Below are 22,430 nucleotides of genomic sequence, written 5' to 3'. Positions count from 1 at the left end.
AGCTCAGTAAATAGTGGGTATTACTATTGTCTCGTCTTTCATTTTCCACAAGCTCCTTGAGGGCAGGCATAGCCTCCTTCTCATCTCCTTACAGAAGCTCAGCACGGTGTCAATTCCAAACATGGTTAAACATTTTTAGAATAAATGAAACAATCAAAAGTAGTTTCGGGCTGTACATCCATGTTCATAGCAGCATTATTCACAGCAGCCAAAATGTGGAAGCAACCCAAGTATCTGTCCATCAATAGATAAATGGATAAACAAAATGCGGTACATACATAAAATAGAATATTATTTAACCTTAAAAAGGAAATTGTGACATATGGATGGATGAACCTCGAGGACATTATGCTAAGTGAAATAAGCCAGTAAAAAAAAAAAAAAAAACACTATACGATTCCACTTAGATGAGGCACTTAGAGAGAGTAGTCAAACTCATAGAGACAGAAGGTGGAATGGTGGTTTCCAGGCGGTGAGGGAGCAGGCAATGGGGAGTTATTGTTTAATGGATACAGAAGTTCAGTTTTGCAAGATGAAACACATTCTGGAGGTTGGTGGCACAACACTGTGAGTGTACGTCACACTACTAAACTGTACACTTAAAAATGGTTAACGTGGTAAGTTTTATGCCATGTACATTTTACCACAATTAAAACGAAACTAAAATAAAATAATTGGTTCGGGCCTTTTAAAAAATAGTAGATGTAGGCCGAATCCCTCAAGGGTCTCAGAAGAAACAGAGCAGCTGAAAATATGCGCTTGAAGTTTAAAATGTTTGGGTATAAATATATATTTTTTTAATGTCTGTGAGCCACCTATATATACATATGCTCAAAATGAGCTCATTTTTCTTCTCCTTTCTGCTCTGAAGGGTGACATAGAAATCATCAGCACAGGAAGGATCTGAACGACCTGCTGATTACAGGATAATATTCATACAATGAGGTTAAAAGCACTGGCTGAAAAGTTCTTTCATAAAACCTGCTGCATGAGAAGAGAAAATAATTTATGAGAACATGAACAATTAGCACTTTGTAAAAAAGAAATAATGCACTTAACTTGATCCCTATATTTAACATCAATTAAAGATTATCCTCATGAATGAAACTCGACCTGGAAATTAACAAGGGATTTAAATTGCATTATGCAAGCGAAAGAGAGAAGCCGCTGCACTGGTTCAGGGCTTCCAATATTCGGCTAGAATGGCATCTTTACAGTGATGCCTGGCCATTTCTTCACGTTTCTCTGAGCTGCAAGATGTTGCTGTAACATATAGAAGCATTTGTTTCAGCCACCAAAAAAAAAAAAAAAAAAAAATCCCGTGATAAAAATCCCTAGGTGGCTGCAAGCACAAGGTTAGCACCCTTCATTTCTAAAAATAACTGCTGGGTCATTTTTTTAACCAGTAAAACTAACCAAGAGATTCCCTTAAAAAGGATGTCTGTACTGCTCCTAGAGTCGAATCTGGATCATTTCCATAGAACAATTCAAGTGAACCTATAAGGCAAAGCTAGATCAAACATTATATTCTGGGTCACCCGGTTCCAAGTCAGAGAACATTTTATTCCCTAAAATGAGCAGCTCAGGGGATGTGAAATGGGCCTTAGAAAACGAGTATGGACGTTAGCTATTTATGTGTGGTTTTTTAAAAATAGTTACCAAGTGTTAAGCCAGACTCTGTGTTAAGCAACCCAAACCCCATGGGGCCAGTATCATTATCTCCATTTTACAAATGAGAAGACTAAGACTCAGAGAGTTTACTTATCCGGGTTCTTAAAGGCAGATCTGGGATCGGGACCCCAGTTCCTCTGTTTCTAGAGCTTATTGGTAGTCACTCCCCTTTACCGTGGAGGGCAGATATGATGGCAACAGCACAGAAACCATCACAGAAGACATGTATAAGACACCCCTCCACCCCAATGCTCCAGGGCCTGTATCTAGAACTAGAGACTGAGCTCTCTCAGTTTGTCTCCTTCTGATATAAAGCATCCTGCTGCTTCCCTGGGGACGTGTCAAGACCATAGCTCTGATGCTGATTGCTAAGAATTGCCCCGCTGGGAGGAAGCAGAGAGCTTCTTGCCATCTTCCAGACCCCCTGGAAGAAAGGGTCTTGTTCACAGCCCAGAAAGCGCCCCCTGAGAGACTGGCTTTTTTTTTTCCCCGCCCCCTATCACTGTCACTCTTGCTACATCCAAGTTTTCTGGTTATTGTTCCTAGTGCCAGATCTGGGGACATTTACCTCTTTGCTGAGAGAGAAACTCAGCTCTCACAATCCTGGCTTGGTGTGTGTGTGTGTGTGTGTGTGTGTGTGTGTGTGTGTGTGTGCGCGCGCGGGGGCAGAGCACAGGTTTCCCCGCATTGTTATCTTGGGAAAAGAGAAAGCAGATGTTAACCGTTACCCCTTGAGAATTCACCTTGCTATGCTATAAAATTCTGCATTATTAACATTCCAAAATCCTTCCACTCTTGTATGTGTCTTAGATGGGAGTGAATTTTTGAGAATTCAAAAATGTGGAGAGGATAGAGGTGGCAGAGTTTATTAAATTGGCCCAGGGCAGTTTTGAAATTTGAAAGTTTCTCACTCTCCATGGCTCTGGGCCAACTCACAGCCAACTCAGCTGAGCAGCCAGTGCAGAAGTTTCTCATTGGCTAGCCCTCTCCACCCTCCCAGAAGGTGAAAGGCAAGTACGGCGGGGTACCAAGGGAGGACGGATTTGTCTAGCTCTAACTGGACTCTAGGGCATGCTGAAAAGAGTGGCAAAAGGAAGACACTCCAGATGACTTCACGGTAAGTGCATTAAATATTAAATTGACGGGTCATATTTTAAGGCGAATAATTCTAAGGCAACTTCTCTTTTACATAAGCCAGCAGTGAAACTCAGCAGTTTCTTCTTCCTCTCATCTGGCTGACCCATTGGAAAGTGAGAGTTGGGGTTTTTGTTTTTGTTTTTTGCTCTTTTGAAGAGAGAGAAGCAGCAAAACCAAATATTTACTCATTGCAAAACTATAAAATAATTTTAAAGGATATTTCCCGACATACAAATGTGCTTTTCAGCAAGGTAACTACAAGTTTGTGTAACGATAGAGGGGAGTGATGAAGTCTAGGGTTTTGAAATCAGAAAGACTCAGGCTGAGTTCTGTCTCTGTCCCTTTCTGACTGTTTCACTTTAAGCAAGTTAATTAACCTCTCTGAACCTCAGTTTCCTTCCTGACAAACGGGAGTAACAATAACACCTACTTTATATGTCTGCGCTGAAGATTAAACAAGATAGTGAAGACAAAGTACACAGTGCCTGGCACATAGTAGGCGTCCAAGAACTGTTAGCTATCGTCCATTATTATTTTCATCATCGTTATTGTTGGTGAGGCCATTTTAAAGCACTTTGGCCCCCAGATGCAGTAGCATCCACGTGTCCTGCCCTGAAGCCACAGCTGGGATTTGGTTTTGCATCATGAACTAGACCCAAGGATCCCATGACATGAGGCAAACTGCAAACTAAAGGCCCCTTCGATTTAAAGAGCTCCCCCTCCCCAACTCTCAGTGCCATCCCCACGTTTTAATTTCAGAATTCCCAGCTATGAAAGATGTAGTAAGGACATCTTGGGTTAGGGAGAGAAGAAAGTCAAAACAGAATCTAATTCCTGTAATTAATAGATTAACTAGAGCCTTCGATTAATGGAAATTTTTAATGTACTGTCTTTTAAAGAAGAGATGAACAATACCCATCCTCTCTCATCTGCCTTCCCAGAGGTAAGTTGTTCCCTAACCCAATTGCAAAGTGCCATCCAAAGAAAACTCAGGTGAGTCCTGGCAACTCCTGAGCCTCGGGCATCTGAGGAAGGACCCACGTGGGTTTCTTGTAAGAGGTTGGGCCAGTGGAGCCCAGAGGAGGAGATGAACGTTTGTGCAAGATTGCCAGAGATAAGGATGATACTGAAAAGGATAGTCTCATTAAAGCAAAATAACCGGCCGAGTTAACTGACCCAGAGCCCCCAGTTCCCGAGCATTTAGGAAAAAGGAATTTGACTAAGCCGCAGCGCCGGGTGTGGGAGGCTGAGCGCCGCTCCCTGCAGAGGGAGCTGTGCAGGCGCTCCCCCGCCTGAGTAGACAGCCATCCATCACTCCTGTAGAGGCAGCGGTGGGGACGTGAACTCGGTCACCTCCTCCCCCTCTCCCCTCCCCAGCAGGCTCTGAGGAGCCGAGGCGGTGGCGGCAGCGCGAGGAACAGAACGCGCTGCAAACTGCTTGGCTACCCTCTTTGCAAGACTGACGCCGCCGACACAAGTTTTTCCATTTCCCCAAACAGCCTCTCCGGCTGCCAATAAAGACAGCCGGCTGCTCCAGGCCCTTGCACGCGGTCAAAGGGGGCCTTATCCAACGAGTTCAGAGAAGCCCTCTCCGCCCAGACCTCGCGCGCAGGGCCCCGGGAACACTCACCTTCCCCTTCCGTCTGCTGGCCAGATCGCCCGCGACCCCAGCCGATTGCAGGGCCTTGAGTAATAATTACCGAGTAATTTGATGGCAGGCCTGATAAGTGCCGGGTCCAAGTCCCTTTCAAATTCGAATTCTGCCTTCTCCTGCGTCCTCCGTGTGCAAAGCGCAGTTAACGCCAGGGATCCCACGTTGGCAGAGCCCTCTCGCGGGTGTGTCTGAGCCATTGCGTCCCAAGGCGAGTTGACAGGCTCCATTAGAGAGAGACTCTGTCATGGAAATTGTGATCTTCACAGAGGAATAGGTGGTGGATACCAATTACAGCTCCCTACACTGCCTGGCAGGCCGGATTGCAGGTAGGGGGTGATGGATGGGATGGGTCAGTGGATGATCATACCATCATTCCCTAACTCAGGCCTGCCCTCATTAGAACGGAACTGCAGGGCCCAGGTTGGAAAAGGCATGGCCTGTAGACCCACTTTGAGGGGAAAGGATGCCCCTTCAATGCCTGGCCTTACTCCTAGGGCCCATTGGTCCAGCCTTTCTGGGACAAAGGCTCAGATGCTTCTCAAAATCAATGCAAACCGTGAACTCTGCAAGGACTGTCAGATCTCAACTAGAAAATCTTTTGAGCAGGCCTCACAGCAGCAAAAGTGCTGAAGTGGGAGACCTGGGTGCCCTGGAGTGACCTCCAAGCACTATGACAAGACTCAATTTCTCAGAACCTGAAATTGCTCAGATCTGTCCCCAACCAATGCATAAAGGTGGCCACTGGCCAAGAGAAATTCAGGTTGAGTCCGCTTTCTCCTAGGAAGCAGAGAAGCCACTTCCTGAGAAGGAACTTGACTGGAGATGGGAGGTGGGAGAGAGTGTTTACAGACCTCACCCGCCCAGGAGGCAGCTCCCATCAGAGTACTGTAAGACCCTTGAAGGCAGAGACCCTAAGACTCGGAGCCCCAAATAAAGGGTCCAACAAAACAGGACTGACACCAGCCCCCTGGGTCCCACTTCCCCTCCAATCTGAGAAAGGCCCCACCCCCATCGCCACCTCCTCTACACAGACATCTCTTTCCAGTGGCCTGGCCCAAGTCCCAAGGTGACCCAGCCTCAGAGACTCGCCAATCACTGCTCCCCAAAGGTGTGGCCCTGAGGTTGGGCGCTGGTGACTTCACCTGCCATTTTGGGTCTTGGGTGGAGGGAGCGTCGCAGTGGCTAAGAGGCTGGCAGTGACTGATCCCAATTAGGGTGAGGCTCAGAACACCCAAATCCAGGTGAGAGGGAAGGAATAAGGCTTAACCCTGGGCCACGTCTAAAGGGACTGGATCAGAAACCAGGTGGCTTCCTGCTGAGGATTTCACCCCGCACGACTTCGCCAGCCCGCCCCACGCCGCCTCTTCCGGCCCCATGAGCAAGTACGAATAGCCCAGGGCTAAAAGTGCCCGCCACCCAGCAGAGCACTCCGAAATCTGCCGCGCCCTCGGACCCCAGAGCTGGAGAGCCTGAAACAGGTTCCCATTTTGTTTCAGGCAGGGGATCCTGGATTGCTTCCAGCAACCCTCTTCTTTTGGTCACTTGGACCCTGTAACCCCCGGCTTGGGTGCCAACGGCAGCGCCTCCCATGGAGCAGCCCGCGGGGGTCTCAAGCCAAACCCTCCCGAGGGTGGCTGCGGCGCCCGCGGAGCCCCGGGTAGCCGGTGTAGAGCGGCGGAGACCAAGGCTGCCATCTAGCGGGCACGGTGGGCAGGCGCCGAGGGTGACCGGAGCCGGGCTGGGACGCAGAGTGTTCCCGGGTCTGCGGCAGCGTGGCAGGGTCTGCTGGCCACAACACTGGCGTACAAACTTCAGCACGAGCTGTGTGACCTTGGACAATTTTCCAGCCCTCTTTGAATCAAACCTCCTTTCCCGGTAAACCGGGACAATACGTCTTCTCTCCTCAGGGTCGTCGGGAAACGGGAGCCCCGGGGAGTGGTGCACCCTCCTTCCTCAAGGCCACCCGCTCCGCGCGTCCTCTCTGCACCCCAATGGTGTCCAACCAAGTCTCGAGCTAACCCGGGTCCCCAAAGTCGGGAGAAGAAGGAAACGCTGCGGAAAGCTTGCAAAGCAGGAATCCGCACTGAACAGCAGGATCTTTTTCTAGGAATTGTAAATCCAGAATTGTAAATAAAATGCTAATGATTTATTCGTGCTCAAACTCCGGGGGCTGCGTCGCAGCTTTTGAAGACAATTCAGAGCGAGGCTTTCCAGGAAGGAGGGCCTCCCCGCCGCGCCTTCCAGGCCTCCCAGGGGCTTACAAGCGGTGGTTCCGGAGAGAGCTCTGAACTGTCCTTCGAGACATGGGTGGGGTCAGAGGTCTTTTCCCTCAATCCACAACTGAGTCACATCCCTCAGCAGGCACCCATCATTCATTCAACAAATATTTATCCACCACCAACTACCTACTTAAGCGCTTAGCTGAATATTGGTAATCAAAATAGAGGTGGGATTCACATCTGGTGGGGAAGGTTGACTCAATGAACAATCTAACAAATAAATACAAACAAATTACAGTGAGTGCCTCAAAAAAAAGTACAGTATAGATTTTTAACTTTCAATATGGATTCCATGAAAATTCTGGGAGTCTCCTGAGGCCCTTGGAGGGGAGGGGAGGAAGTTGACCCTGCCATGACTGTCCTAAATATTTTAAGGTATTTCTTAAAGGATGAGCTTTTTAACAAATTAAAAACTTAAGAATAATTCAAGTAATATGCTTATGCATCTTCAACTGCCATGATAGCTGTCCTCATGCCTGATTTGGCTGGGTAAGGTGAAAGTCACTAAGCTGAAGAGCACAGAGAGCCCACTGGACTGCTGTCCAGCCAGCCCAACCCACCGAAGGAGCAGAGATGGCCTGTTTCAGCTCCAGAGCCACCCGGAGAAGCTTCAGTGGCCACAAACCCTACACTTCAGAGCAGGAGACCTGAAGCAGCCCCACTCAGCTCTCCAGCAGCTTCCTGCAAAAAGCACATTGCAGGCTGTTTTTAATAAGAGCTTCTCTTCCCCACACTCCCTTTTATGTAATTTCTTGAGAAATGGTGAGTCTATGGTTAACATTGACCTTTCTAAGGTCCTTTTGAATGTAAGACAAATGTACTAAGGATGACCAAGAGTCCTGCCTCCACCACTACTAAGCTGGTTGTTTGCATTTGGCAGCCTCCATCAGCCCACCAAGGAAGCAGTTCCTCGGGTTCTGGTCACTGGTCACTGAAGACCATATTGTTGAGGAAATTCAGGCATCCTGTGGAGGGCTGTGAATGACCTTTATTATCTCCTGCTATGGACTGACTCTATACTGAACCTTGGGAATATAAGACAGATAGCTCCTGCCCCTAAGGGGGCTCACGGTCTAGACCAGGTGCCTCATTGGCCAAGCAGGGAATTCTGGGATTCTCTCCCCCTGCACAATCCTGTTTCTCTTAAATTAGTGTATGTTTTCAAGGAATTCATGAATTAGTCAGGTCCAAAAGCTAAATAAAAAGAACTTAGTGGTATTTGGTCAGGGCGGCCAAAACCAAAGTCCAAAAGACAACCTCTTTGGGCACCTTTGTTTTAATACCCCTCCCCTGCAAGACTGAACTGCATTATGGATCACACTTTATTTCACAGGGCATTATTCTAATAGATATCTTTAAGGTAGTTTTCATGTAAAAAAAGAAAAAATACTAGCAATGAAAATGAATGAAATTCAGCTATAGGCAAAAAACAGGGATGAATCTCAAAATCCAAGAAACAAGACACAAAAAAGCACATACATACAGAATGCTTTCATGTTTATAAAGTTTAAAAGCAGGCAGCAATAAGCTATTTTGGTGGGAAAATAATGAAGAAAGGCAAGGAAATGGTCATCACAAAAGTCAAGATAGGGATTACTTCTAGGAGGGAAGGGTTTGAGATAAGGGGGGACACGGTGGACTTGGGAGGCTGGCAATACCCTATTTCTTGACTTGGTGGTTGCAAAGGTATTTGTTTTAAAATTTATTTGTCATATTATATGGGTTTTAGGCACTTTTAAAAAATGCGATAACACACAATAAAAAAAAAACATGATCAAGAAGAAGGAAGAAAAGGAGTATGTAGCCTATTTTTAAAATGCATTATGATTTTTGAAACTAAAATTTTCAGTTTGGGTGTCTATACCCTGCCTGAATTCTCTATAACTACTGTATCAACGCTTTGATCCTCTCATGTAGCTGTAACAGAGTCTAATCCTGACTCAGCTTTTAGATACAGGGAAGGTGACGAGCTTGACCCAGACTTGAATTCTGGTTCTGCAGCATTACCGATTCACTGAATGACCTTTGACAAGGCCTTTCCTTCTCTGGGCCTCAGTTTCCTCTACTGCACAAGAAAGGGTTTAGAGGAGATGATTCCTCAGGGCGATAGTTGTGTGAGAGATGCCTTGTATGTTGGGTGAGGTTTTCTCTGTTCTAGAAACCCTCTTTCGTCTCCCACAGGACCAACTCCTGGAGCCCAGCAAATCCTGCAGTGATGTCACACTACAGAGGAAGTGAGAATCCCAAGGCCATCAAACACAAAGGCTGTTCCTGAGGGGGAAGAGGTGAGCACCTGCCCTGCCTCTCCCCACCTCCCAGAATCCACACAGAGAATCACAGCTCCATCAGTTCTCACAGTCCTCCCCTCTTCAGAGGCAAGAGCTGTCTTTGGGCCTGATGTCCCTTGGGGACGTGAACATTGCTAAAATCCCATTGATTAATTGGGTCCCACCCTTGGATCAATGGCTGGCATTAGGCGAGCTTAGCGCAGTTTTATTAGTCTGGCTGCCCTCTTGCAGATGTTATAGATGGAGAAATAAAACGAGTAGGAGAGGGAAAAAGGACAAAATCATTAGTCTGAAGGGAGCAAAAGAGCATCTTCTCTATTTTGTATTCAGATTTAGAGCTGTGCTGGGAGCACACACAACAATCCATTTTTATGCTGTTTCCAGAAGTTCAGCTCAGCCTCCTGATTTCCCATTTTGCCTGATATCTAAGTTCCCAGGAGCATTCGGTTGGTAGCGACCACCAGCGCAGCCTCTAAAACCATTTCCAGGACCCTGAAAACACCTGAGGTCCATTCATTCTTTTATCCATTTCTCTCTCATGAGGAACTTTTGCACGATGCAGGGAAACAAGCGTAAGTATTTGCCAGATAATCCATCTTGAAAGTGTCATATTTGCTCTGAAGGGACTGGTCCTTCCACAGGACTTGAAGAGAAGCCTGCTACGCACAGTCCCCACCTTGCCAAAGCTTTGGTTCCAACAGAAAAATCCTGCAGTCTCTGCTCGCCGATGCTCTCCGGAGAAGCGCTTTGAATTAAGACCAGAAATGCTTTTAAAAGACTTCGGTCCCTGGCCTTCTAATGATGACCTCTTCCTTAATTTTGTGATGGCTTCATCTGCCTCCTTCGATCATCTAGGTAGCTATAAAAAGCTAAACACCTCCTACTAACCCCATTAGGATGAAAGCGGAGGATTTTATTATTCATTTTTAATAGGAAGAAGCTCAAACTCCCCCAGGAAGTGTAAAAGGTAGGGTTTTGATATAGCTGGTATGGAGAGGTTGCAACAAAGCAGACCGACTCTCTCCCGAGAATGCAAAAGCCTTGTCGAAAGACAAACAGGAGAGACTGGGATGGGGTGACCAACCCCTGCACGAAAGTAAATAATTTCCGGCAGCCCAGACAGGCTTAAGGAACCTAAGCTCTGGGCACCGACTTATTTCAGAACCTGCCTGGGAATCCAGGAAAAACCCAAATCCCCTAGAATGCCGTCTCTTGACAATTTTCTGTTAAACATTTGCAACTCACACACAAAGGTAACTAAATGGAATGGCTCCCTCCAGGACTGTGCCGTTCATAACAGTAATAAAGCCCCTACCACAGACAGCAGCATTATCCAAACGCCATTAACATCAATATTCGTATCAAATGCCATCTGGCAAAGGAGCCTGCAAACCTCAACCCCTCCTACTCTGGCACTTCACAGACTGGTGGGGAGAGGATGGCCACAGCCCATCCCCCTCAGCCTGATGCCTAGGGAAGGAGAGGGCAGGCCAGTGGGCTGGTCCCAGGAGGGTACTAAGGTATAGAAGAAGGACAGGGTGGGTGAAAAACATCCAAGTATAATTTATTCACTGTCATTGACTTTTCTTCAAGTCTTAATTATGAAGATGCAACCAACTGCTCCTTCACATTGTCATAATAGGAAACTGATTGAGTATTTATATAAACCTCAAAGGAATCTTTGTTTTGAAGAGAAACAGAACTTAACCTCCTGTCAGTCCTCAGGGTTGCCTTGTAGACAGCGTCACATAGAGAACCCTATATTTAAGTTGAAAGAGCTTTCCGTGGGGAGTAATTACGTGACCCCAGAACACTAGTTCTTCCCGGAGAGAGAGGCTAGGGCACAGCTCAGCTCCTCCTTTGGGCCGGATCCTGCTTCCCCGGGCACTGCATCGATGTCACCTCGGTGGCTTCCTGAAACCAGAGGCCATCCAGCCATGAGACTCAGCATCCCTGAGTTTAAGTATGTGTAAGGATGTTAGAAGGAAGGACCTTGTAGGTCTGGGCTTGACAAAGTGATGCGGGGCACGGGCAGAAATAGAGGAGCAGGATTCAAGGACAGCCCAACAAACCATGCCAGGCCTCATCTTCCTTCTGTCCACGGTAGCTGTTATGATTATATATACTGACAAATGAATAAGTGAATGAATACCTGCTGCGTGGGGTTATGGTGACATTCGAATTAAGTAGTAGTAATGATGATGATAATTATAATAATAATAATAGCTACCATTTATTGAATTTAATATGTGCGAGGTACAAGGCTAAGTGCTTCTTATCTCATTTAATCCTCATCACACCATGTAAGGTTAAAAAGTATTTATCTCCACTTTATACAAGATGAGACGGGTTCAGAGAAGTTAACTATGCTGCCTAAGTTTATTCAAGCTAAGTAAACTAGTAAGTGGGAGAGCTGAAGTTTGGGCCCAACTCTAGTGCCCAAACTCTCACAATCACTATTCTGTCCTGCTACCAAAAGCATTTTGTAAGCTCCGATATACTGAGCACAGGATTTTGACTTAGAAGGCCGGGGTTCTACTCCTGGATTGACTGTGTCTTAGCTGTGTGACCTCGGGTGAGTCACTTTGTCTCTCTGGGTCTCAGTTTACCTGCCTGCCTCACAAAGCGGCAGTGATGAGATGGGGACCGAGACTGACTGCTCTTCCCAACAGGTGAAGCACTGCACAGACGAAAACCACCACCACAGGAGCTTCACTATTAGGAACAGCATGGACTAGCAGTGAACAGCTGGAAGCAGCAGTGGCTTCTGCAAAGAGGAACAGCTTTAAGGAAGCACTATGGAGAAAAGACTGTGTTTGAGCCCAGACTCTGGGGCAGTCAAAAAGCAGAACCACCATTTCCAGACACTGTGGCTCTCTAGAAAGCAACCAAAGGCCAGAGAGAAGCTGCTTGGGCTACCAGCTAAGGACAGGTCTTTGGCCCCACGCAAGCCTACTTGGGAACGATCACACTCCCAGAACTAGGGACCTAGACAGTGGTGATGGGAAAATCATTACCCTTAGCAACAGCTGCAGCGTCTTTCATACTGAGATGTGACTGGCTGGTAAGAACTCCTCTGACTTATACTGTCTTGATGAAAGTGAATGTGATGTTATAAGGCAGGAAGCCCCATCTACTCCTACTTTAAATCCCTTCAGGAAAAATACGGGACTCGATACATTCAAAAAATGAAAAAGAAGTGAGTTTCCCATTGGAAGCATCCACTCACAGTCCACCAGGGATGTCCCAGGAACAAATTTCTACATTGAGAGAGTGGTCTTTCCTAGAACTTCAGTTTTCTTACAGCCCTTTGTAATAACCTAGCGCACAGCCTTCTCACAGGGACAGACTTGGAAAGGGGACACAGCTACTTTCTGGGAGAATCTAAGTTTTTGACTGCAGTACAGTACTGCTCACAATTTATATGTCTCCTATAGTAAAGTCCAATCATCCCACACCCCCTCTCATTCCCTGCATGTCTCTTGGGGCTGAGGTGGTGGCAAGGACTAGAATGGGGTAGGTTTGGAGGCCAGGGCGAGCTGGGGTTCCCTGGCCTGGGAAAGCAGAAGACCGCACTGCTAAAGGGAAGCAAAATTAGAATGTAGCTCAGTCCAGAGCAAAGAGACAAGGTCCAGCGAGGTAGGTCAGGATCTAATGGGAAATCTGAGTAATTGCATCAAATGCCAGCCAGCATTTAGAACTCACCTTTACGGCCAATGAGGATGTAACTCATGGCTTGGTCAGCCCGGTTCATAAAAGACCTGGGTGCTTGGAGTGAACAGGAGCAGCTCTTGCCACCAAGGACCCAGATGTCACACCCTGCCCTCGACTTCCCGCAGCACTCTCTGAAAACCCTGGGCACATCTTCTCTGATGTCAACCTGCTAACATCACAACCCCGGCAGAGGAAACTTGTTCCATTTCTCCCTAACGCATGCAGGCAGAAGAGTCATTAATACTTCACAAGGAATGAAAAATCAAAGGAGGAAGACAATTTTTTTACTGTATTTTTTAAACATTTGGGTAAGAAAAGTCAGATGTCAAAAAAAAAAAACCCTCCCGTTTACGTCTTTTAAAATATGAGCAATTAATATTTCCATGGAGGTTCCTGCTCCCTCTCTTCATTCTGTTTGCAGGGTATTGTTAAGCCGTGCTTTGTAATTTGTTGCATGTTTAAATATTCAGTCTGTATTTCATTTGGGCTACACATTTAATTCAGCCAACATGTTCATTTTAAGATCAATACTGTCATAACTATGTTGAAAAATTAAATTATTGTAACTTTATTTACATTTCTTAAAAGTACTGTGAAAATTATTCTTAACCAGGACCTAATCAATGTTAGAGTCTAAAAATATGCCACTCTGCATGAAGCTATAAAAAGATTAATGTACATTTTTTTACAAGAAATTAGTAGCTTAATGAAGTGGATAAAAACGCTGTCACAATTTTTATTGGATCTAAATTGCATAGTAGTGGAGGTACAGTAAGTGCCTTCTACATAATGACATAATGAGTCATGACTGGTGCTGGAAGGCTAATTTGCCCTTAACTGACACAAAACCAGGGAATTAACATCCCAGTCGCTCTACGCCAATAGCAGATGCATTATTTCATTGCACAGCAGGGTTTTTAACTAAACTCTTAACTGTAGAAATATTGATCTATTCTTCTGTGAAATGATGAAATTGGAATTTTTTAAAAGGACGTCTTAAATTATGGCTGCGGCAATGACATTTGCTTTCACAGTACCATGCCTGCCGACAGAGCATATGCAACGAGAGAAGTTTGGTGAGGCTTATTATACCTGTGTTTTAGAGTCTTTAGTCAGAAGGAGAGAAGGGAGAATATTGTATGAGAGCAAATGCTGGCACCTGAGAAAATGACAGACTGTCTATAGGTGCCCAAGTTCTGGAGTGAATGTTCTTGAACATATCCTAGCCCATAATTTAGTTTACTTTGAAGATTATGTAGTGCTTGCAAGTTGTTTTTGGATAAAACACTACCGAAACAGTGATATTCAACTTAAGTCTGAAATAAAAAATTAGTGGTGAAAGGTAAAACAGGTAGTAGTTGAAGGAACGAGACCTTTATAAGAGACAAGTATAAAGTTAGAGACATTGTACAGAACTGGTTTCAATCTGGTCATTCGCGCACTTATTCACTCACTCATTCATTCATCCTCTATTTACTGGATACTCTACCAAGTGCCAGAGGTGAATAAATACAGTACCTACCCTGTGGTGGCCAACTATTGCTTCTGTCAAATAGTGCAATGCAATATATTTGTTTAACCAACTGAATCAGAATCCACCTCTCCGTGAAATTTTCACAATAAGCCCAGTACTAACTACAGATACATTGAGCTACCACAACCCAGAAATTTAGAAGAAAAAAGAACAGTGTAACAAATATGTAACAAATACATATTTGACACCTCTTGTATGACTCTGACACATTCAAAAAAAAAAGTGGCAAAATCAGAATTCTTTGTGCTTGAGGAGCTAGTAGACCAAATTTGTTTTGACTCAGTTCAACAAGCCTGTGTATTATGTCACAGGACCTAGGACTGAGTACACAAAATATCTAGATGTAGTTAGATCCAGCCTACAGGCCAGTGGTTCTCAACAACACTGACATTAAGTGACATAGGGACAGCCTTATTTAATTGGTTGGGGATGGACCTGGTGTCACTATTATTTAATAGTACCCCAGGTGGTTCTAGAGCACAGCCAGGGTTGAGAAGCACTACTATAAAGGCATTCGACATAACAACAGCAACTGCACAGACTGTGCTCAGAGAATTAGAGACTTGATGATCAGGCTCTGACCAGGGGCTGAAAGGAAGAGAACCACAGAAGGGGCCAGGAAAGGGTGCATAAAAGAAGGGTGATTAGACACAATGAAAACAGTAGACAAAAAATGTGGTTCCCCCCTACTGAGTCTAGGACCATGCTCTACTGCATGTTAAAAACCAATACACAGGTTGACTCCATAGTGTAGTGGTTAGCACATCTGCGTTACATGCAGAAGGTCCTGGGTTCACACCCCAGGCAGAGCCACGGACCATTCCCTGGGGGCTGGGTGCACGCTGCAAGCCTGTGGGAGGAGACGCCCCACCTTCAGAGATCCATTTCTTAAGGGGAAACGCAACATCCATAAGTCACGGGTGGAAGTGGGGTGGGGCAGGGGGACTTAAAGAGGGGGAAAAAGAAAACCAATAAACATCTCCTCATCTTTCCTTCAATTTTTTTTATAAGATTCTTTAAAATGAGTAAGTATGTATATTGTTAATGGTAAAAAAAGAAAAAATCATTGTAGAAAAACTGGAACTCACTGTTAAAAAGGTGTAAAAAGAGACTTTGAATCTGTCATTTTAAAGAGGTACGCAAATCAATCAGTTTAAAAACATCCTACAATTAATTGCTAAAACATGTAAGATCTTGTTCTTGTACTCTCGGCAACGTGGAGTATCATCTTTTGGAAAAAAAAATGCCCATTCAATAAAGGAAAACTCATTGTTAATTTGCATTTCTTTTATTACTTATGAGGTTTTATGGTTTTTCACGCTTTTGACCTCTTCTACTTGCGTGTGTCACACACTGATATTTTCTCTTCATTTATTTTGGGGTGTGTTTGTTACTGATTTGTAAAATCGTATTAAGAATATTAACTGTATTACCCATTAGCAAACATTTCTCCTAGTTTCTGTTTTGTGTATAGTACACATTTTGACATAAAGCTTTTCATGTGTTTAAAAAAAAGACAATAAATAGAACTCTTTGTTAAACTGCCTCTAATAACTTTCACATCTCTCCTCCCTACCCTCTTTGTGTGTTGACAAGGCCTTGGGACTTAAGAGTCAGAAGATGGACACTCAACAGCTCTGTAATTTAGGGCACGCCATTTCACTTCTCTGAGCCTCCGTTTTCGTCCATCTATGACTTGACTTTTGTCAGAATAAAATTCAGTCACCACGATAATGGCAAGAACTTTGCAATCTTCTTCTCTAGGATATCCCCAGAACCAAGAACTGAGACTTTCACCTAGTAGACACTAAAGAAATATTTGTTGAATGAATAAGCATCCAGCGTGGACCCTAGCCTAGAGCAGACAACCAGTAAACATTGGTCACCCAAAGTAGGTACTGGGTGTGTAGTGTGAGGCCAGGCCTGGTCTGAGTACCGCTGGCGGATACAAAATGCACATACCCTGCCTAGGCCTAGCAGGATTTCATTATACCTGTAGATTAAAAAAAGATGAGATGGGCCAGAATATGGGCCAGGAGTCTTTTTAAAAAGTGAGATCAAGAAGGGAAAAGCAGGAGCAGGGAAGGCTTGTTAGAGGAGGGAGCTCCAAGGGATGTGAAGGATGACACTTCCGACACACAGAGAAAAGGAAGCTGGCAGGCTAGATGGTAAACCATGATCTAGGCTAACTTTCATTCCTAAGACTATTGGCCTCATGTGCTACTTGACCACAAGACAGGTACGTTTTGTATTCATGATTTCCCTCACCCAGACTATTTTACTTGCTCGCTGATACTTTGTACCACATACTAATGTAATGGTTTCAAGAAAAGCTCTTTTATAGTTTTTACATCTACAAAGGGGAGAACTGGAAACCCCAGGAAAAAAATGTGAAGTCTAGCACATTCAGCTAAGTTGAGTTTTTCATTTCTAAATAAGCTTCTTGTGTGGTTTGTGTTCAGATTCACAACTGGTTCTTCACTTTTTTGGATGCAGACCCCTTGGAGAATACAGAGAAAGGCCAAGTTCCCTCTGTCCAGTTGGCATGTTACACACAAATTCAGGAGCTCTCAAAACCCCTGGAGCCCATTCGTTAACTCCTAAGGTCACACAGTGAACTCTTTGCATTAAAAGTTTGCCCTGAAGAGTATCCAGCAAACCCGAGACTTCAAATTCTGTAATCATAATCGCCTTGGCCTGAAAAGCATTATTAGCATTCTGCAACTGGCCACAAAAGCTTCTTTCCAGAGATTATTTCCTTTCTCACTCCCTACCTGCCTGAGCTCCTAGTCAACAATCATGACCCACATGGCGTTATAGGTGTATGTTAGGATGACACCAGCCGTTATAACAAATAAAGCCCATAATCCCAAAGACTGCACATCACAGACATTTATTCACTGCTTATGTAACAGTCCAGTGCAAGTGTTTCTGGTCAGCAGATGAGCCTTCCACAATGTGATCCAGGAATCCAGCTTTTCTCCATGTCAAGGCTCTGCATTTGCAAGTGTTGCTGTGCTCATGGGCAGCGATCTGGTGACAGGAAAAAAGGTCGCCCTTGGAGGTTCACATATGAGAGGATTTTAGGGGCTAGGCCTGGAAGTGGTGCACATCACTTTCACTCATAGTCTATTGGCCAAAACTTAATAACATAACCATCCTAACCACAAGGGAGGCTGGAAATATTACCCCTGTGCCCAAGAAGAGGAGGAAACTCGTCTGGTGAATGGGGATCTGGCCTCTGCCACAATGGGTGTCCACAGATACTCTCAAAGAGCTCTGGAGCAAGGTGTTCAGAGTCCCTAGGGAGCCATTATCCTTCCTCCTTTTGTATACTCAGCCCCTAAGGAGCTCTGCTACTACCAAGAAGACAAACCTTTGCTCTGACATAAGGCAGATGGGACTTCAAGTGCAAGCTCTGCCAATAATTAGCAATATGTTCATGCCAGTTCCTTAGCCTCTCTGTGCCTTAGTTTTCTCATCTGTGAAATGGACTAGAGCAACAGCTCCAACTTCATGACACTGGGCGAATTACGTGAGAAGGCAGAAATAAAGCTCTAAGCACAAGGGCTGGAAAGTTGTAAGCACTCGAATATCATAACACTAATGCTAATAATTATTATTATAACAAAAATATTGCTATTATTATTATGGGCTAGTCCAGCTTTTGAAAATGAAGAGAATCTAAGAGACAAGCTGAGACTCCTTAAGAACTGACATAAAATGTGGTAAGAGTCTGGCTGGAAAATAAAAAAAGAATACCACTTAAATAAGCACTTCTACAACCATTATCTTGGGCCTAAAAGAAATCAAGAATAATTTAGAGATTTAATAATACATTGGGAGAGGAGAGTCAAGGGCCTAGAGAAGTATAAAGTGGCCCAGATCTCGTTTGGAGATCTTCAAAGGTCACCAATACTCCTAGGCAAAATCAAGGTCTCTTATTTGTCATCTTTCAGGCCTCTGTGCTGCACTTCACATTTCAGTCTACCTGGTTTTCTTCTCATCGAAAGGATCATTCTGACTTCTTTCCCAGCAATCCTCTTCCACTGATTGACCATAGCCTTCCCAAAGTTCTGCCCTGCCCCCTCAGTGTGCCAGCTCAATCTTCAGCTCAGCCTTCTTCCCCTCTATCCAGCTTAATCACGCTAGTTGTCCAGGGAGCATGTCCACTGAGAACCAGTGACCCCTGACACCTAAACGAGTTCCTTTGTGCCAAAGAGCCTGCCTTTCTCAATTATCCCATTTCTTTCAATAGACTGCCACGGAGGTCATGTACTGAGGAAACAGAGCCCAAAGCAGCTTCAGTCTCAGACAGCTAACCAGGAAGAGCTACAGTACAGCAAAACGGCATCCTCTGAGCATGGAAATAGCAAACAGCTCTATTTCCAAAGTTGACAGGTATTAGGGAAACGGTCAGTAGGGCTATACGCCTACTTCTCTGTTCATATCCCAAAGTTATAAAGCCAATGCCTTTTCTGGGACAAGGCGCCAGTACAGAGAGTTCCAGCACTGCTTTTTCAGAATAAGATAGGTCTACTCTGCCCAAATAAATTAACATGCCGTTCTCAGCCCAGTTGTTACCTGGAGCATGAAGTTTGCATGCCTTTTTGAAGAGAGACAGGAGGGCATGGAAACAAAAGAAAGAATATTTACAACAACCAAAATGAGTGTACCAGCACCTCTTTCAAAAACAAAACAAAAACCAGCAAACAGCACATTCTAGAAGATTAATATTCCATTTTTATAGCCCAAGCTTCTGTCTGTTCTGCAGGTTAGGTTGCATTAAACCAAGTTAACCGTCTGCCCAGTGCCTTCTGATATTTGATCACGTTAGCTCAAAAGATGCTTTCGAAAGTGGAGGATGTTGAAGTGGAAGTTGCAGCACTCTCAGAGCAACGTGCTGGTAAAATCGGGCTTCGAAGCTGGGGGAGGGGCAACTAGGTTCCTTCTGCTCAATTCCTCACTATAACTGTCCTTCTGCAATTTTCTCAATTATATTTTAAACGGTTCTGAAGATACACTGTCGTATCTTTACTTTAAAATTTCTTTGCAGAACAAAGTCACAGCTGAGGACTGGGGAGAGATGACATGGGTCGAGAAGAAAGAAAAACAAGCACCGATGGGAGGATAATGGGCTACAGCCTTTTCTGTGGTAGTCCTGTAACTCTCAAGTGTGAATGGTTACAACAGACCTTATTTGAAGCCAAGAAAGTGATGAAAGATATTTTAACTCAAATATGTGGCATTTCCTTCCATGGGATCATTTAAGAGCACATAAAACAGATGGCTTAGGAAGTGAGTAGTTCTACCGACTATAGGAATGTGGATAGAGCAGTCTTAAAGTCCCTTTGTAACTCATAATCAATGAAGTAAATGATCTTATGACCTGCATCCTACCCAAACTTGTTAAAAAGCTGACAGCACATACAAAAACAGAAAATTGCAAATTGATCCCCTTCCAATAAATTGTCTCAAATAAACTCTAAATATTATGGCAGAGGAACTAAAGTCAGCCATTCTTTATATCTCTAAGTTAGGTGTACCTTGGGTGATACAGGCAATTTAAACTTTCAAAACAGAGCAAATATTCAGGCTCCGGAAAGCTAGAAGCTGTGTTTAAATAATACAACATCGCCACCTAGAGGTCAAACACTACAAAAAAAATAAAAATTGGACACCACAGCTAAAACAGGTGAAAAGCTACACAAGCTACTGCCCAAACCAGAGGTACCTCGCCTTCACATCAAAGCTGCAATGCAAGACAATTTAAGTGAGCACAGGTTTTCTTCAACATGAAATATTGAGGAAATACTAGAGCAGCAAAATATGCCTCCCCCACCACTACCTACAAGGACAGGTACTGAGCAAATCACCAAGAACCAAGAAAATAGACCTATTGTGGCAAGGTGCAGGGAGGGTAGCAGAGGTGGGGAAAGAAAATGATCAGAGGGCTTTCATGGAGGATATGGCATTTAAGCTAAGCTAGTAAGGCAATAGAATTTCTACAGGCCAAGAGAAGCAGATTCCAGGCTGAAGGATCAGTATGAGCTACTAAGCTCAATTGTGAAAATATACAAGCTTTATAATTGCACCAGTTGGCAGAAGGCTGTATTAATACACTTGAAAATAGAACAAAAATCATACTTCTAATCCTACTGACAATGTTTCAGTAAAGTGCCCTTCAGTATACTTATATGCTTCTTGAATAAGCTTTTCATAAAGGGTCACATAAACTTAGGAATATGAGATATAAACCAAGGGAAAGAGACTTCTCTATTGCAGATCTTCTCAGAACCTTTAATATTTGACTGTATATAGTAAAACTCCAATAGACTACAGGATGCTGGTTCTAGAGTTTAAAAATCAAATTTGTTTTCTGCAACACACCCCATGAGCAAATCCTTCTTCCCTACTAGGAGAGCAAGGTCAAGCAGCAGTTTAAGGACGCAGGTTCTAGAATCAAACTACATAGGCTCCAACTCCACCACTCACAATTGAGCTTCTCTATGACTATTTCCCCATCTACAAAATAAGAACACATACCCACTCTACAAGGTACTGTGAAGATTACATGAGGTAATACATATAAACCACCTAAAATACCTGGTGGTAGTTGCTATCCCTTCATGTCCCTCCTGGATGCTCTCTACGTCCACAATCTCTCAACTCTGTAGGAGCAGTTCAGGGAAGATGCTATATTAACGGAAATACACTCCAGTTATGTCCAACTGCTTGTACCTAAATTCTCTTTTAAAAACTATGTTCCTTTAGGGTCTCTAGGAGAAAATGGGGGTGTTTAAAGTTGAATTACTGGCTAAGATGGAAAACAATAATGATATTCACTAATAATTTCTTTTGGATGTAACTGGAAGCACTTTCAGCATTTGTAAAGCAAAACAGGACAAACAGAAAACCTTAACAAAGTCTACAAATCACACACGTTGCTTTCCCCAACTACAAAGTTAACTTTTGGAATTTTATCTTTAAAATCAGTTGTTTTTCTGTATAAGCACAGAACTCAAAATGTAGCAGGTAAATTAAAGCACTTCACAAACTCCTTTAGTATTCTACATTGGGAAATCATTATTTGCTTGTGTATATGTGTGCATATATGTGCAGGTACATGGAGTGTGTGAATGGGAGAGGTAGTGGTGTGTGAAACAGCTAAAACACTTTGTTGCAGAAGATTTTAAAGGTTTTATTTCACCATCTTTCCCAGCTCTCTCTGAGGTAGCCCGGTACAGATAAACATCCATCAGGATGCAAGACATATCAGGCGAAACCTTCTTAACAATTTAATGACTCTTCCATTTCCCTTTTCCTGAGTTGTTACCTTTCCTCATTCACTTTATTTCTATTTCACCATTTTCTCCTTAAACACTCCCTGATGAATGAAGTAGATCATATAAACTTCTAATTTTCCACAGTAGTGGGAAAAAATATTTCTTGGGCACCCACATGGCATGTTCCACTCATCTTGAGGCATTACCTCCATTTAACCAATGGGAGCCTGAGGCCAAAGATAAAGGCACGCCACACTGGGCTGCCAGATCTGGTAAACAGATCTCACCTGGCCACCAGCTAGATCTAGGACAAGGTTGGCCACCCTTGGTTTTACCTAGGACAGTACAGTTTATACCTATTGTGCTGACATCACTATTAATGGCATCTCTGCCACCCTCAACAGTACCCTGGTTTGAGCTTGTTATAGAGTCATACCCCATTTATAATCCTAGACAAGGCTGTTTAACCCCCAGGGCTTCAGCTTCTATAATGTGGAAAAGGGAACAGGATTTGACACTATTTTTTTAAATCTGTTTCTGTGATTTCCATTTCGGAGTCTCATAACTGAACTTCTAAAGTAGCCTACTCATGAAATTAAAGATCTTTCAACCTCTACCTCCCCACTCCCTTCCATAAACAAATGTATACTTTACTCCAATCAGTTTAGACCCACCCTAATTATAGAAGCACCTATATAAACATTGATTTAACTGACATTTAAGGGTCAATAATGAGTATCTCAAGAACTGGAAGAAATGAACAAGCTGGAATCAATACAAATTTTTTATATGGTATTCTACTTAATTCATCTCCTTATCCCTTCCTAGCTTGGATATAATACATTCACTATGCCAGGCCCTGGATAT

The sequence above is a fragment of the Pteropus medius genome, unplaced genomic scaffold, assembly GCF_902729225.1.
Source record: "Pteropus medius unplaced genomic scaffold, Ma_sr-lr_union100, whole genome shotgun sequence".
Classification (NCBI taxonomy): Eukaryota; Metazoa; Chordata; class Mammalia; order Chiroptera; family Pteropodidae; genus Pteropus; species Pteropus medius.
This window is presented reverse-complemented; position numbering follows the sequence as displayed.